This window comes from Delphinapterus leucas, chromosome 1 (genome assembly GCF_059928025.1).
Source record: "Delphinapterus leucas isolate spDelLeu-1000000601 "Yukka" chromosome 1, BTC_Dleu_Yukka2, whole genome shotgun sequence".
Lineage (NCBI taxonomy): Eukaryota > Metazoa > Chordata > Mammalia > Artiodactyla > Monodontidae > Delphinapterus > Delphinapterus leucas.
The window spans coordinates 44,403,273-44,419,576 of NC_143129.1; the positions used below are offsets into that span (position 1 = coordinate 44,403,273).

At 41.1% G+C, this 16,304-nt stretch overlaps 1 protein-coding gene across 2 annotated transcripts in view; it reads left to right on the forward strand.

The window, feature by feature from the left end:
* The window catches only part of HSD11B1 (hydroxysteroid 11-beta dehydrogenase 1), a 48,210-nt gene that overhangs the window by 23,371 nt on the left and 8,535 nt on the right, over positions 1–16,304 (forward strand). The gene's annotated exons all lie outside the window — the stretch shown is intronic.

Below are 16,304 nucleotides of genomic sequence, written 5' to 3' on the forward strand. Positions count from 1 at the left end.
CAATTTGCCTGAGAAAAATCACTGGATTGGGCAGAGAACATTTGACAACATCTGGAAAAAGTTTATTGGCCCTGAGTCAAAAAGGTTGTCTTCGGTTCAATTTTAGAAAAGGAAAAGTCATTCCATTTTTGAATTCCCTGGTTCTGTGAACCCCATAACTATGGTAGTTACACACATGACAGCTGGACCCAGCATCTAATACTGCTTCTCTGCCCCTTCTTTACTCCCCCTCAGGGGGATCATGGACAAACCTGTCACCCCCACCAACAGCCCCACCTTTTTTCCTCTAAGGATCCACTTAACCTCACCTCCTATGAAGAGTTTTTCTGTCCTCACCAGCTTCCTTTAAACGTTTCCTCTTACCTACTGCATTTTCCTAAGTTACCTTTAGAAACCCTACTTCCTCTCTATTTCTCTTTTCTGGCTTCACTGGTGATACAAATACTAGCAACAGCAATTATAGTACAAATGCCAACCACACTGGGCCGGTACACGTGTAAGGATGTACACGTGTAATCCAAGGCCTATTTTGAAGTGAAACTAGACATAATAAAACACTGGGTTTCTTTAAATATTCAAAGTGAAAAACACATCAAAAGGAGTAAAAGAGCCTTGCCAATAACCTCTGAATGCTCAGACCTCCCTTTGGAAGCTCCATTAAATGTCTCCAGTTACCTATTCATTTTTCTCCAAGTAAATCTTCTTTTAAAAAGATCAACTTTATATATATATATATATATATATATATTAAGTTTAAGTCTTATTCAAATGTATTCCTTTCCTGGTTTACTCATTCCCAGCATTGTTTCATACTATTTTTTATACAAATGTGTGGTATTTCAGGCTCATTATAAGCTGACTAGCCAGAGGCAAATACCTTGTAAGACAATGCTTTTGTGGGAAAACTCAAACCAATGCATGAAGTCTCTTGTTGGACCTTAAACTTTGTCGGTTGAGGGTTGGCTGTGCAGTCCAAACCTATTTCAAGAATTCTACATTACAAAGAGGAAAAAAGAAACAGATTTCTCAACTACACAGATCAACTAACAGGATTTGGAATATGCAAAATGCTGCTCTGCATAAAGACAAGAATGTACAGGTGTTAATCTCATCCCCCACCTTCACCTCTGGCACACACATTTTCCTAAAAGATAAATCAATGCTTAGTGTATGGATATAACTTGAGTGGGGAGGAGAGGTTGGCAACCAAGGTCTAGGATGCAAAGAAGACTAAGAAATATAGTAGAATGGGGTAGTTTATCCCTCACCCAATTGTCCTAATTTTTCTAAGAAAGATGAATCTTTACCCTTAAACCTGATTACCTCAGAAATAATTTTCAGAGACCACAATTTCCAAGGTAAGTGGAAGTGTATGCATGTGGATATAGGTATTTACGTGATGGGGGAGTGCTGCAGATTTGGACAGTGTGGAGGGGCATGGGGAGAAACACAGGGAGGTGAGGCTGGTGCGCGTATAGATTTGGACTGAGATTACTATGTTTTGGTACATTCATTAATGGATGTTATTATATGTATCGCTGTATAAAAACACTCATTGCTATGGGAAAATATTTGTAATAGAAAAATCATGCTACAAAACAGCGTGCCATACTTTTATAAACAAAATATTTATGTATATAAAAAAACTGGAAGGCAACTGGAGTTAAATGTATATTGGGTGATGGAATTATACAAATTTTCTTTCTTAAAAATATTTTCCAAGTTGTCTTTACTAAGTATGCAATCAGAAACAAATCTAATAAAAAATGTTAAAGCATAAAAAAAAAAAGGAGATCAGAGTAAGAATCAACAGCCTGAACATAAAAATTTCAGGAGACATTGTTACCTGAATTCAAGAGACTGGGCTCAGTCAGAATCTGGAGGATTGAAACAACTTGATGCACTCGACATTGGAGTTCAGTGTTGTATCTGCCCCCCCAGGAGGGGTGACTGGAGATTTTAAAGGGGAAGAGAAGACTCCCTGCTGATGACAGTGACAATTTAGTGCAGGTTGAGAACACTGTAAGGCTATCCATGTGACCATTACTCCATTTACTGCCTTGAAAGGGGTGGGTGGGAAGAGCTTAAGTAGTCATGGCTCCTTAACCCTGCTGCACCATTATTTTTGTTCAAGTACTGTTCTTGACAAAAATAGCAGGGTTCTACCATCATCCATGCCTTTACGTTCACTCACCAAGGAGTTTCAAAAGGCTTACAACAAATACACTCTATTTGGAAACACCCAAATAAAAAACTAGTTCTTAAGAAGAATATAAAAACACCAAAATTAAACTCAACATAGAAGCTGTGCTTAAGTTTCTAATTTGGCTCTTGAGTTTCTTAACAAAAAGGAAAAAAAAGAAAAAGAATAGTATCAGTATATACACAAGATTATATTCAAAAGAAGGAAGCACTGCAGGAAGCCAATGATTTCTGAACTAAACCTCTCATAAAAGATTATAAATTGAAGGCACAAAATAATGGAACTAGCAAGGCCCCTAACAACTTTTTTTAAATGTTTCTGGGATTATAAAAGCTACACATACACACACATTATGAAAATTGGAAAAATGAAGAGAAGCACAAAGCTGAAAATAAAGATCATCCATATTCATGACAATATTTTGGAGAATTTCCTTCTAGGTACATATAGGTACAGAACAATTATTTTCCTACTGCCAGATATTTAGGTTATGTTACTGAACTAAACTCAGGTCTGCTCACCTGTCTCACAGCAAAGCCAATCTACTGACACCAGGTTGTGGTGAAGGAATGTACAGCGTTTACTGCAGGTCACTCGTGCAAGGAGAACAGGCAGTGTGTGCTCAAAAGACCCAAACTCTTCATTGGCATTTTTTTTTTTTTTTTTTTTTGGCCAGCATGCGGTATCTTAGTTCCCCTACCAGGGGTTGAATGTGTTCTTCATTGGCTTTTAAACAAGGGTTTTTAAAGACAGTGTTGGGGAGAGGGTCATAGGATTAGCTTGAGGACCTTCTTCTGATTGGTTGATTGTGAGGTAACAGGGTGATGTTTCTGAGATCTCAATCATCAGTCTTCTGGTTCCAACAGTCTGGGGTCCACAGGCTTTTGGTCAGCATGTAGTCATCATCCTCCACCAGAGTGAGGGGCTTAGTTCCTGCAGAACAACTCAAAGATATGCATCAGATTGTTACTTATATCCCTTCAGGAGGAAATAGGAGTCCTGTGACTCTTGTCCTAATCATTAATGGCTTGAGTCTGCACTTTGGAACTTGGGGAAGGCCTAAGAGGTGAAAACATTTTTTTCTACAAACAAGAAATTGGGGACACGGAAGGCCCCAGGAATGCCCCTCAGGGTCATGCTTGGTTTCAATCCCCCCTTTTCTTTGATGCTCCTCAATCTTGAAGGGAACAAGGGTGGGACAAGAAAGGGAATAAAGTGTTGGATAGAAAGATTGTTAACTCAGCAGGGGAACTCAGTTTAAGGGGGACTTGGTTTCAGTTACTCTCAATGTATTTTAAAAATTCTAAACAAGTATCTTGCACATAAATCTGTGGCCTGGTTGATGATTATTTCCTTGATAAATTCTTAGTACTAGATTTACTGGGTGAAATGATGGAACCAATTCTAAGGTTGTTGGTACATATTTCCGAATTGCTTTATATAAAATGAAAAATAAAGGACCTGACTTTTTAAATATATAAAAATAAAAACCAGTTTAAATGAACATGAACATCATGTCCCATTCCCCGCCCTGAGTATACATATGAGTGTTCATCTCACACCTGCTTTTCAGAGTTAACAAAGTTTTCAGCCATTGACAATTTTGTAAGTAAAGGAGAAAGGCGTTTAGTGGTTATAATTTGAATTTCTTTGTTTACTTATGAAATGGAATGTGAGGTCCCTGTCCCCTTGAGAGCAGTAGTGATCTCGGGTGGCCTCGTCCTGCAGCAGCTTGAAGCAGGGTTTCAGTTCCCGGCCAGTGATTGGCTCTCAGCGGTGAGAGCACTGATTCCTAGCCACTAGACCCGTGATCAGTGACAAGGCCCTGGCCCTACAGCTTTGCAGAAAAAGAATTCCCACAAAGACAGAAAGTAGTGAAACAAGTAAAGTATTTATTAAGAGGAAAAAAGAGTACGTGCGGATAGACACACGGGCAGGCTCAGAGAGAGAGTCGCGCCCTTGTGGCAGTTTGAATCACTTTTATGGTGCATTTCTTCCAGATTTCCTTTGGCCAATCATTCTGATTTGCCTGGTTCAAAGTCCATATTTGGTATAGCTCAGGATTTTCCCATGTGTGCACGCACATCTCTTAGCCAAGATGGATTCTACCGAAGAGGCCTATGGGTAGTGAGCATTAGTTGGCATCACTCCCTTTTTGACCTCCAAGGAGCGTTTCTGCACATGTGTAGTCAGGGAGGTCTTCTGACTTCGAGAATGAGGAATATGTGGTCTCATCTTCTCTCTGGGCAGGTGCCAGCCTCCTCTCTCAATTGCCCTTTATTCCCATCTAGGAGTGTTTGTCCACAAGGAACAAACTCAAATCGTTTGCCCTGGGGCCCATCTGTCTCTTTCCTTAGTAGTATTCTATTTTTGGTTATACTTATTTCCTTATTTCCTACAACAGCACCTGGCACGTGGTAGATATTTCATAAAAGTCAGGTAATTAATGAATGAATGAATTTTCATGTGTTTATAGGTTATTTATATTTTCTATTCTGTGGGTTGTTTTTCTATGTCCTTGCCCATTGAGATGTTAGCAAAACTTTTCTAACAATATGTACAGCAAATCAATGTCATATGCAGCTTCTTGTTGCAAACTTTGACAAAGGTATATTGTGGAGACACAACTAAATTTAAAGTTAACAAAGTGAATTTGACATGGTGTGACTATATAGCTTTAGATGGTTGAGCTTGACCCAAGGAGGATTCCTCTTGAAATAAACATTGATTTCAATGAGGAGAAATCCACTTAAGCTACTTCAAAATGAGGACAGGGGATTTCCCTGGCGGTCCAGTGGTTAAGACTCCACGCTTCCACTGCAGGGGGTGTGGGTTCGATCCCTGGTTGGGGAAATAAGGTCCCACATGCTGCACAGCACAGCCAAACACTAAAAAAATAATAATAAACATTAAAAAATAAAACCATCTAAAATTTTTAAAAATCTTTTAAAAACATAAGGACAGGCTGGGGAGAGAGAGCATCACTTTACACCTGAGAAATGTATTCTACAGATAAACTTGCACAAATGTTCCCCAAATACGTTCACTCATTTATTCAAAAGATATGAATGGAGGGTCCACTCTGAGCCAGGCACAGTTCCAGATGCTGGCCCTGTGACAAGGCAAGCCCCTGTCACCTTGGAGCCCACATTCCAGTGCAAACCGATTGCCACTGAATTGTTCGTGGTCATAAAAAAAACTAAAAACAACCTACATATCCACCACTAGGGACAGATTTCTAAATGGTGGTAAAATACTACATAAATTTTTATGCATACTGACTATAAAAATCATAAGTTCAAGGAAAAATAATTTAGAGAACAGTATATATAGTATGAGCTCAACTGTGTCTAAAGAAAGGGCCTTTTACCTTTCATTTTATACACTTTGGAACTGCTTATTGTGCAACAAGCTTGGTATGAATTTTGTTAGAATAACTTTGTTAAAGAAAAGTAAGGGGGCTTCCCTGGTGGCGCAGTGGTTGAGAGTCTGCCTGCCGATGCAGGGGACACAGGTTCGTGCCCTGGTCCGGGAAGATCCCACATGCCGCGGAGCGGCTAGCGCAACGGGAGAGGCCACAACAGTGAGAGGCCCGCGTACCACAAAAAAAAAAAGAAAAAAGTAAGGGATGAGGTTCTGTATGGTAACCAAAAGCAAAATATTTCACCTCTCAGGATGACTGACTTCAGGACGACAGAGATTGTACTCCATCTCACAAGTAAACAAATAAATTGAAATGACTGAAAGTCTAAACATGTCTAAATGACTAAAACACCAAATTCAAACTATTAACTACCATGGAGCGGGTGGAGGTATTGTTTTTTCTTGTTTGGTTTGGTCTTTTGTTTGCCTACAACATTGTAAATCGTTGCAAACTTTGTTAACTCCACAAAGTAGGTGTGAGATGATGGGAAAGGGTATAGTTTTTTATTCATTTTAACTGGTTTCACTATTGATTTTTAAAAGTCTAGTCCTTCATTTTTCATCTTACCTAAAGCAATCTAGCAATATGCATTCTATATGTAGAATATGAATATTCTATATTCAATATGTAGCCTTAAGTGTTCCCATCGTTTTGTTACTGAACTCAGGTTCGGCTGCTCGCCACTCAAAAGTCAATAATTCAAGAGGCAAGTGTCAGTAGAAAGGAAAGTCACTTTAATCAGAAAAGCCAGCAATCTAGGGAGAAGGTGGACTCATGTCTGGAGACCAACTCCAAAGAATCTGCTCAGCCATGACAGTTTTTAAAGGGAAAAAGCGGGGGAAGAATCCCAGTGAATCATCGAGGCAGGAAGTTGGGTTCTGCATCATTCTCCATTGCGTACATGCAGGCTGGCTGACTCTTCAGATGTTATCTTGCCCTTGTGTTCTGCCTGCAGGATTGCTAAGGGGGTTATTGGGGGTAGAGAGCTAGTCACTCTTTAACCACTTAATTCTCCATTCTTAATTCTTTTCACCTAGGAAAAGAATCAACAGCTTAGGCAAGGCATGGTGTGCATTCAGGAACACATAAGTCAGAAGTTAGTTTAAATTGTCTAGTGATCTCATTCTTATAATTAGGTTCTTTCAAGGTTAGACGGGAACAGAAATGGGCAAACAGGAAAGAGGCAAAAGAGCTGCTTTCAGTTCCCCACTGTCCAGCATCATTCCATTTCTATGGGATTAGGAGCAAAGGTCCATCTTCCGTAACTTCTTCATGCTCGCATAGGGTGCCGTATTTTCAGAGTTGAAGATATCAGCATGGGTCTGTAGCATCTCTTTGCTGACAAGTTTAATTGCCCACTTACATACACAGGCAGAGCAAGCTATAATTATTTTGATGACCACAAAGATATAGATCATTATGAGCAATAATGTTAATCCCATTCTCTTGAGGCCAGGAATGTGCATGAGACACTGAGTCTGTGACTCTATTGTCCTAATCTTTGACTTCTCGAGCCTGCTCTTTTGTGACTGTAGGAGGCCTGGGAGACTTCAGGTTTCCTACAAGCAAGAGGCAGGGGACATAGAGGGGCTCTTGTACTTGGGGTAGTGTGGAGTCTGCAGGGTTCTGCTCAGTTCCAACTACACCCAGCAAATATAATGTTAAGAATCTGTCAAGGAATAATCCTCAATCCAGTCATAGATGTATGCACAAAAACATTTGTTCTAGGATTTTTTTCAATGTGTCTGTGCACCTACAAGCAAAGCTACCAATGCTGAAAATAGGCAACGGACATGTGCCTGAAGTCAGATTCCGATTAACGTATGGCAGAGTTGAGTTGACTACATGGGTTTTAAATTATTTAACATTTTCCCATGAAGTTGTCTGGTTCAGGAACTTCCATGTAATAAGTGTATATAATAAATCCTTTACTTATAGCATTAGAAAATTAGTCTTTCCCTGTACTCACTAAATAATTAAATGTGAACAATATTTAAAGAATATTATTTGAAGGGCTGCCAAATTACTGGCCCACACTGGGCACACATCTGTCTCAGTCCATCCCTAGGGAGACAACTGGCCTTGGGGGAACTGCAGCTGGGATATCCCAGAGGTAGCATGGTCCGGTCATACCAGCTTCCCTCAGCACATCTGCTCCTCTTCCTTCTCTCCCTATTAAGCTCTGCTTCATTTGAGACAGAGTTCAATCTGGCTGTTACAGTCCTTTCTCAGCATGACAGTTCTCAGTGCACTCTTGACTTCAACCCCATTGCCAACATTCTTGGTCTCTCAATTTTCCAACTCTAAACTTCCCCCCAAAGAAGGGGTGTCTAACTGGCTCAGCTGAATTTTATAAGTCAACCCCCCAAATTATTTATGAAGACCAGCCTAGAGAGGTACAGTCATTGACTCAGGTCTAATCAGCAAAGCCATGCTGAGGGAAGGCAGAGTTAGGCTAGAAGCAAGGTAGGCAATTGTAGACATGTCTGAGTTGCTTGCATAGCCTTTGGATAAGCTGGAATGGGGTGTCAGAACTAAGAGAGGCAAAGAGGGTATGTGCAAGGGGGCTGCAATGGAGCAGGCCAATGCGGAGTGAAGAGGGCATCTGTGTAGCCTGGCATGGGGGTGTCAGAGCCCAGGTGGAGAGGCTCTGGGCTGGAGAGGGCATCCACGTAGAGGGCACAGAAGCCACCGAAGAATACTCACATACAGGATCACTAATCAAATAAGTAGTATCTATTGAGGATAAGAGAAGCTAGGCTCTCACTTTTGGAGTTATAAATATGAAAATAAGAAAATTAGAATGAATCCAGTGATGTTGAATTGGAATTGGAGGTGTTGGTATGAATCAATAGTTTTTAATATACATGGATAGATATGGAAATATAGATATATGTGTCTATATATGAGTGCGTATATTCCCTAGCTCTGTCATCTGAGAGGCCCTGGGAGCACACTTAGCACCCAGATCTTAGTTTCTAAATATCATTCTCCACTAAAAGAAACCAAGACTTTCTGGAGAAAAGGTTGATTCCAGGACAATGGCCAGAAAGATGAACCCGAAAATCTCGTTGTGTCTGTAAGTAAAGAACTGCTCAAAGAAAAATAGGGACACGTTACTAGAACACAGAAACTTCTCATGGGCTCCCATTAGCCAAATCTGGGACCACTGGGACATTCAAATAAATAGTAAAGATAATAACAGATTATAAACCATTACATACAATAAGAATTCAAAATGATATAAATAAATACATAAATAAATAAATGGGGAGAGAAGAAGGTTTTCCCATACAATAAAAAGCCAAGTGATAAATATAGATGGAATAATGAAATTAGTAAAATCACCATTTGGCAACTATCATAGTAATAATTTATCCAGGAAGCATAAATCGATGCTAAACCTAGTGGGTAAAAGTTTAATAAGAAACATAGTATTTACATAGTCTCAAAGTACCACCCTACCCAACAACAAAAAAACAACCTGATTGAAAAATGGGCAAAGGACTTGAATAGGCACTTCTCCAGAGAAGACATACAAATGGACAACAGGTATATGAAAAATGCTCAACATCACTAATTATCAGAGAAATGCAAATTGAAACCACAAGAAGATATCACCTCATAACTGTTAGGATGGCCTATATCAAAAACAAAAAATAACAACTGTTGACAAGGATGTGAAGAAATCGGAGCTCTTGTGCACTGTTGGTGGGAATGTAGAATGTTGCAGCTGCTGTGGAAAATAGATGGAGGTTCCTCCAAAAATTAAAACTAGAATTGCCATATGATCCAGGAATTCCACTCCTGGGTATATACTCAAAAGAATTGAAAGCAGAGTCTTTTCTTCTTTTTTCCTTCTTTTTTTACGTTGAAGTATAGTTGCTTTACAATGTTATATTAGTTTCAGGTGTACAACACAGTGAATCAATATGTTTGGAAAGCAGAGTCTTGAAGAGATATTTGTACCCTCACGTTCATGGCAGCATTATTCACAATAGCTAAAACATGGAAGCAACCCAATTGTCCATCAACAGATAATAGATAAGCAACTTGAATTGTGGTACATATATACAATTCGGCCTTCAAAAGAAAGGAAATTCTGATATGTGCTACAACATGGGTAAACCCTGAGAACATTACTCTAAGTGAAGTAAGTCAGTCACAAAAAGACAAATACTGCATGATTAAACTTATGAGTACTGAGAGTAGTCAAGGCCATAGAGAGAAAGTAAAATGGTGGTTGCCAGAGACTCAGGGGACGGGGGAATGGGGAGTTATTGTTTAATAGGTACAGAGTTTCCATTTTGCAAGACGAAAAGAGCTCTGGAGATAAAAAGTGGTGATAGGTGCACAACAATGTGAATGTACTTAATGCCACTGAACTGTAGACTTAAAAATGGTTAAAATATTTTTTTAAAAAACAAAAAAAAGTACCATCCTACAAAATACTTATTGATTACAGGAGAAAAAAAGAGTAATTTTACAGTGGAGAGACCTGACAGACACCACCTGAATCAAATGATCAAAGTTACTTAACATCGCCAGTAATGGAATAAATCGAAATCATGTATCATTTTATGGGATACAGTGTGAAAAGAAGATAATTATTTGTATGATTCTGCCAAAAATATATGCCTGAATCAAATCATAGGAAACAGAGAAATCCAAACTGAGGGACATTCATGTGCAGTGAGCTGGTAAATGTTTACCCACTAGCTCTTTAGAAGGGGAACATTAAGAACTCTGCTTGGTAGCATTTCCATGGTGTAAATAATCTCTTGATAGCCATATCAAGATCAACCTGCTTGCAAAACTCATGAAAATTGCACAACCAGCTCTCATGATCCAGGATAAACCAACTCCAGTACAAAATGACTGGCATACTCTTCGACAGTGTCAAACTCATGAAAGTCAAGGAAAGACTAGAGAATGTTCCAGCTTGAAGGAAGCTAAAGAGTCATGACAACTATATGCAACATGTGATCCTTGATTGAATGCTTTGCTATAAAGAATATCATTGGGACATGTGACAAACTTGAATGGGGTCTTTGGACTAGATGAAATGGATACATCAATGTTGATGGAGTAGGTTGAATGGTGGCCTTCAGAAGATATGTCTACATCCAGACTCCCTGAACTTGTGTAGATGACCTTATTTGGGAAAAAAAAGGCCTTTTCAGGTGTGATGAAGTTAAGGATCTTGCAATATATAATCCAAGATTATCTGGGTGGACCCTAAAACCAATGACAAGTGTCCTTATAAGAGACAGAAGAGAAGACAAAGACAGAAGGAAACAAGGAGAGGTCCACATGAAGATAGAGGCAGAGTTTGCAGCTGTAAGGAATGCTGACAGCCATTAGAAGCTGGAAGAGGCAAAGGAAGATTCTCCCTCCCCTAGAGCCTTTGGAAAGAGTGCAGCCTTGCCAACACCTTGATTTCAGACTTCTGGTCTTCAGAACCGTGAGAAAATACATTTCTGTTGTCTTAAGTCATCCAGCTTATTGTAATGTATTACAGCAGTTCTAAGAAACTTATAAATTACTTTCTTCATTTGGATGGTTATGTAGGAGAATGTCCCTACGTGTAGGAAATGCATGCTAACATATGCAGGAGCGATGGGATATCAGGTCAGCAACTACCTAAATTATAGCAATTACTCTCAAATAGTTCAGGAAGAGGGGTGGGTCATTTGTACTATTCTTGCGACCCCTCCGTAGATCTGAAATTATTTCAAAAGAAAAAAAATCCCCATCTTAGGGCTCTATTGACTTGGAGGAAGTGAGGGTGGATTCTGTGGGGCTTTATTGTGGGTTCCTCAGAGATCCCCTGCAGGAGACCCCCTTGGCATGAACAGTGGTCCCTCTAGCTCACTCCTTTAAGTGCCTTCCTCAGCTCCAGGGCTTCAATAAATCCAGCCTTCTTGACCCAGTCCACCCGCCATCCCTGAGTAGGTGACACCAAGCCAGCCCCCCTTCACCCTTCCCAGGTCTCTGGGAAGCCTGCTGTGTGTGGATATATTTGATCCCACAATGCACTCAGATCCACTCTCAAGCTAGAGCAGTTCCAGCCCTGCCTCTTGCCTTTAGACTTCCAGGTGTGTGTCAAATACCAATCCCCAAACTCCAGGATACTTGTAAAGGTCTCCAAAAAATCCCCTTGAAGTCCCTCTCATGCTGATTAAGATGAAGGCAATGCAAATGCCTCCCCTGACCCTTGGTGGATGAACCTGACCCTTAGTGGATGAACTGACCTCTGGTGGATGAACACATAGGACACTGACAACTCTCCTCTCTCCAAGTACAACTATTTAGGCTTTCTGTGGGAGATGAGGTGATGCTGGTGGAACTGGTTTGGGTCCACCCTTCAACTATGGGGGTTCTTAACATCTATTCTTTTATTCTTGCCTTAGGAGATGTGCTAAGGATCTAAGGAGGAGCTACATTTCCCAGGTCCTGTACCTGCACAGAAATGCTCTTGCCAAAGTTGCCTTGTGAAATTTTACAGGTTTTATCTCATCTCTGCAGGATTTTGTGCTGATTCTACACCATACACTCTCTTGTCATCAGCCAAAATCCTTCCCTGGGTTTCCTCTAGCTGCTCTGACTGCCTGTCTCAGTTCTGTCTTGTTGGTTTCCTCAGGATTCTTTCCATTGTAAGCCTTTGTGTCTCTTTTCACCCGACATACTCTCCCTGGACAATCCCATCCATTCCCATTATTTCAATTATTATTGGATAATTGTGGGTTGTCTCAATACCTATGACGACACCTCAGGTTACCAAAGCTTGGAGTAAAGAGATGGATTTATCTTTAGCACCCAACTCAACCCAAACAACTAAAGAGTTTAGACCATGAGGGTCCTAGCTGAGAAAAAATATTCTAGGAAGAGCTAGAAAAAATGGGCAGGACCCAGGCTTTGAGGCATGATGAACCTCAAGCTGGGGCTTGCTCAACAGAGGATGTGGCACATTTTCCTGGGGTCACTCTGAAAGTCTAAGGGCATGCAGGAATGAAGCTTTTCAATCCTGTGCACTTTCTTCCGAGTTCTCAATTAAAGTAGTTTAAAATCTGCCTTTGGAATGGAAATCATTTCAAAATCTCAGCAAAGCAGTTGGGGATGGAGGGTGTGGAGTGGATGAACAAAAGCACCGAGGCCTGCTTTTGACCTCTTCTGCTCAGCTAACAAGCTCCAGCGCGCAGCTGATCTGCCAGCTCTCTGGCTCTTGCTGTTTCTACAGTGGCTAAGTCCCTGCGTTTCTGGGACAGAGCTAATTGCAGTCTGTCCCATTTATCACCAAGTCTGCACTCTCACTTGTCAGATTCCATGTCCCATATTTTGCTTCAGGAAATACGGTCACCATAGCTCTGGTTCTTTGTGGTCTAAAGCTTCCCGGAAGATAAATCTCACTGCAGGCTCCATTCTCCCTACGTAAACCAAAGCTTAACCCTGACCAAAAGCACTCGGGCTTCTAATCCCTTCACTTTCATGACTGAGTCATGCATATTAGAACAGTTTATTTATTTGTTTGTTTGTTTTATTTATTCATTCATTCAGTTATTCATTTGATTTAATTAGGTTCATATTCTGGCATATTTTTTATGAGCAATGGTTGAACGGTGGATCTCGTAAGGTGCAATCAGAAAACAAACTTATTCTTTCCTTCAGACCTGTTCTATGGGTGAGTTCTTCTCTGAACCTGGCTGTGATTGAGGGCAGATGGCAACACTCTAGGATAATAAAAGATCCTCCAGCTGCTTCCAGTCTCAGGAAAGGTCTCACTTCAGTAATTAAAATGTCCATTCATTTGTAATTTAAGTAAAGCTTCTCCGCTCATCAAGCTTGAACCTGTTGTCATAGGAGACCTGGGATAGGAAAGAGACATGTGTTCAACTTTTCCTCCTGTTCCGCATCTCCCTACTCATCAGGCTCCCTCTAGCCTCTCCTATAAAAGGAAAGGGAGGATGCAGGGAAGAAAAGTTCAGCGTAGGAAAGATCTTCCTTGGCTGGTACCCAGCTATTACAGCATCAGTCTCCTCTGGACACAGTGCATGTTGAAAGCTCATGTTCTCTGGACTGGGAGGATGACCACACCTGACTCTTCCACTGGGCGCTTTCACGGGTTCTTTGGAGGTCCTTGCTGGGATATTGAGAGTTCTCCCTGTGCGCTGGGCAGTACTTGCTTATGTCATTTCCCTCAGACTCTGAGAATACGGTGGGAGTACAGGCGGATACACTAATCACATAGGGCTGTCCTTTTGGGCAGGACTGGAAATGACTCTAGGGGAGAAGGGATGAGCCCTGGGACAAGACCCGCAGGTTGGCAAGCAGAGTGTGGGCTGGATTTCAGGCCCCCCACAGGGAGAGTTCCCTTACGTACGACACAATTTGCACTAGCTCTGCAGTGGCCTTGCCCGTAACCAGCGCCTCTCAGGTTGGGTCAAACCCCAGCCCTGGGCTTCCCTGGTGGCGCAGTGGTTGAGAGTCCGCCTGCCGATGCAGGGGACATGGGTTCGTGCCCCGGTCCGGGAAGATCCCACATGCCGCGGAGCGGCTGGGCCCGTGAGCCATGGCCACTGAGCCTGCGCGTCCGGAGCCTGTGCTCCGCAAGGGAGAGGCCACGACAGTGAGAGGCCCGCGTACCAAAAAAAAAAACCAGCCCTTAGTGCCCCTCAAATTCCTGGGGACAAGTTCTCCACGAGGTGCCCTTGAAGCTCTTCTCACAAGGATTAACCCCTTCTTCTTGGAAGCTCATTGAGACACTGTTCTTTTCCTCTCCCTAACGCCTGTCCTTTCCAACCTCTTCACCTTCAGCCCTTTTTATTCCCTTGGGATGGTTAAGGGTCTACGTGTCGCAAACTAGATTTTATGTTTAGGGTTTTGGGGAGTTTGTTTGTGTTGCCACATCCTACATAAGGTGCACAGGTAGTCTGGAACCTCCCTTCAGAATATGGAGGCTTTTGCCATTTACTATGTTCTCAGTCTTTGAACCTCAGCTGAAATTAGAGCAGGAAAAGTCGTATTTTAACATCCGGTTACATATTATGTATTCCATTTTGACCAGGTCCCCTTAGCTCAAAGATCCTTTTTGAAAAATAAAAGTGTGTGTTTTTAGAGGGCTTTTGCCCTTTGCAGCTCTCTGAAACTTCGAAATATATTTCACCTAGCGCAGAATGCAAAGGTTTCCTCACACAAGCTAATTAGCATTATGTGGGGAGATGGTGAAGAATAGTGCTGTGAAGAGAAAACAGACTTTAGCGAAATGCACCAAGATTGTTTGGAATTGTGAGAACCTAGGAGGTTTTTTCCTCTTTCCTCTTTTTTTTTATTTTTTGATATGTTTCAGCTTTCCTTTAGCGAGCCTAGACTGGTTTACAATCCTTTATCTGCAATTTCCAAATATCCAAAAAGTTTTGTGGAGTAAAAGAAAAAAAGAAAAACTCTGAAAACCAAGGATTTTTTAAAAATAATTAATTCTATATGCAAGTAAATCCCCTACATACGAACCTTCAAGTTGCAAACTTTCAAAGATGAGAACATGCATTCAAATGTCCAGTCACGTAAGTTAGTTCACGTGTCTGGTGTACATTGCTACATACATGCATCCTCTACAAGTGGTTGTGCTTTTGTGTACTTTACTGTACAGTACTGTTTATGTGCAACACGAGGAGCTTACTAATGAGGACCTGATGGTATTGAAGGTCCAGAAAAAGGGCAAAGAGAGACAAGAGGAAGAAGTAACTGAAGAACCAAAGAGATTCACGATGCAGGAAATGGCAAGGGGATTTTCTTTATCTGAGGAGGCACTGTTAGTTTTTGAGGCACAGGACCCGAATGTAGAATGGTACCTGAAGGTTGCAGCAGCCATTCAGAATGCAATCCAGTGCCACCGTGTCATCTATGACGAGAAAAATAAAGAGCTACTACCCAGACATCACTGGATCATCTTTTCAAGAGGGTAGATAGAACTGAATCCACCAAGGAGCCAGAACCTGTGCCATCAACGTCAGGCGTGAGTGAAATGGCAGCTTGCCCTCCGTCTCCTATTGCTGACGATCCTTCAGCTCTACCACCTCCCACCTCCTCTCCCTCCTCCAGTCAGTAACTCTTCTTGCCTGTTCACTCGATGCCAGCCCTTGTATGCCAGCTGTTGTATTGTACTTCTGTACCTTTCAAGGTACTATACTATAAGATTAAAAATGTTTTCGTTGTTTTTTTTGTGTTTGTTTGTTTTTTATGCATTATTTGTGTGAAAAGTATTATAAACCTATTACAGTACAGTGCTATATAGCCGATTGTGTTAGTTGAGTACATAGGCTAATTTTGCTGGACTTACGAACAAAGTGGACTTAGGAACGCGCTTTCGGAACAGAACTCGTTTGTATGTAAGGGACTTACTGTAATTAATTTACCTTGAACTAAAGTGAGGCTACTTAAAGCCTTTATCTCTGTGTGAACTTTCAAATATCTTAGTGCAGAAATAATAATGTGTTTGCTTACAGGATGCCACCCCAGGCTTACTGGGAGTGTTATGGAATACACTGTATAAGCCTCACACCATCTTCTAAGTTCCAAAACTAATTCCATAACACATCAGGCCCTAAGGGCTTTGGATAAGTGCTTATAAGCCTATACTTCTACAGAGGAGAAAATATAATAAACTTTGTTGTTATTTTT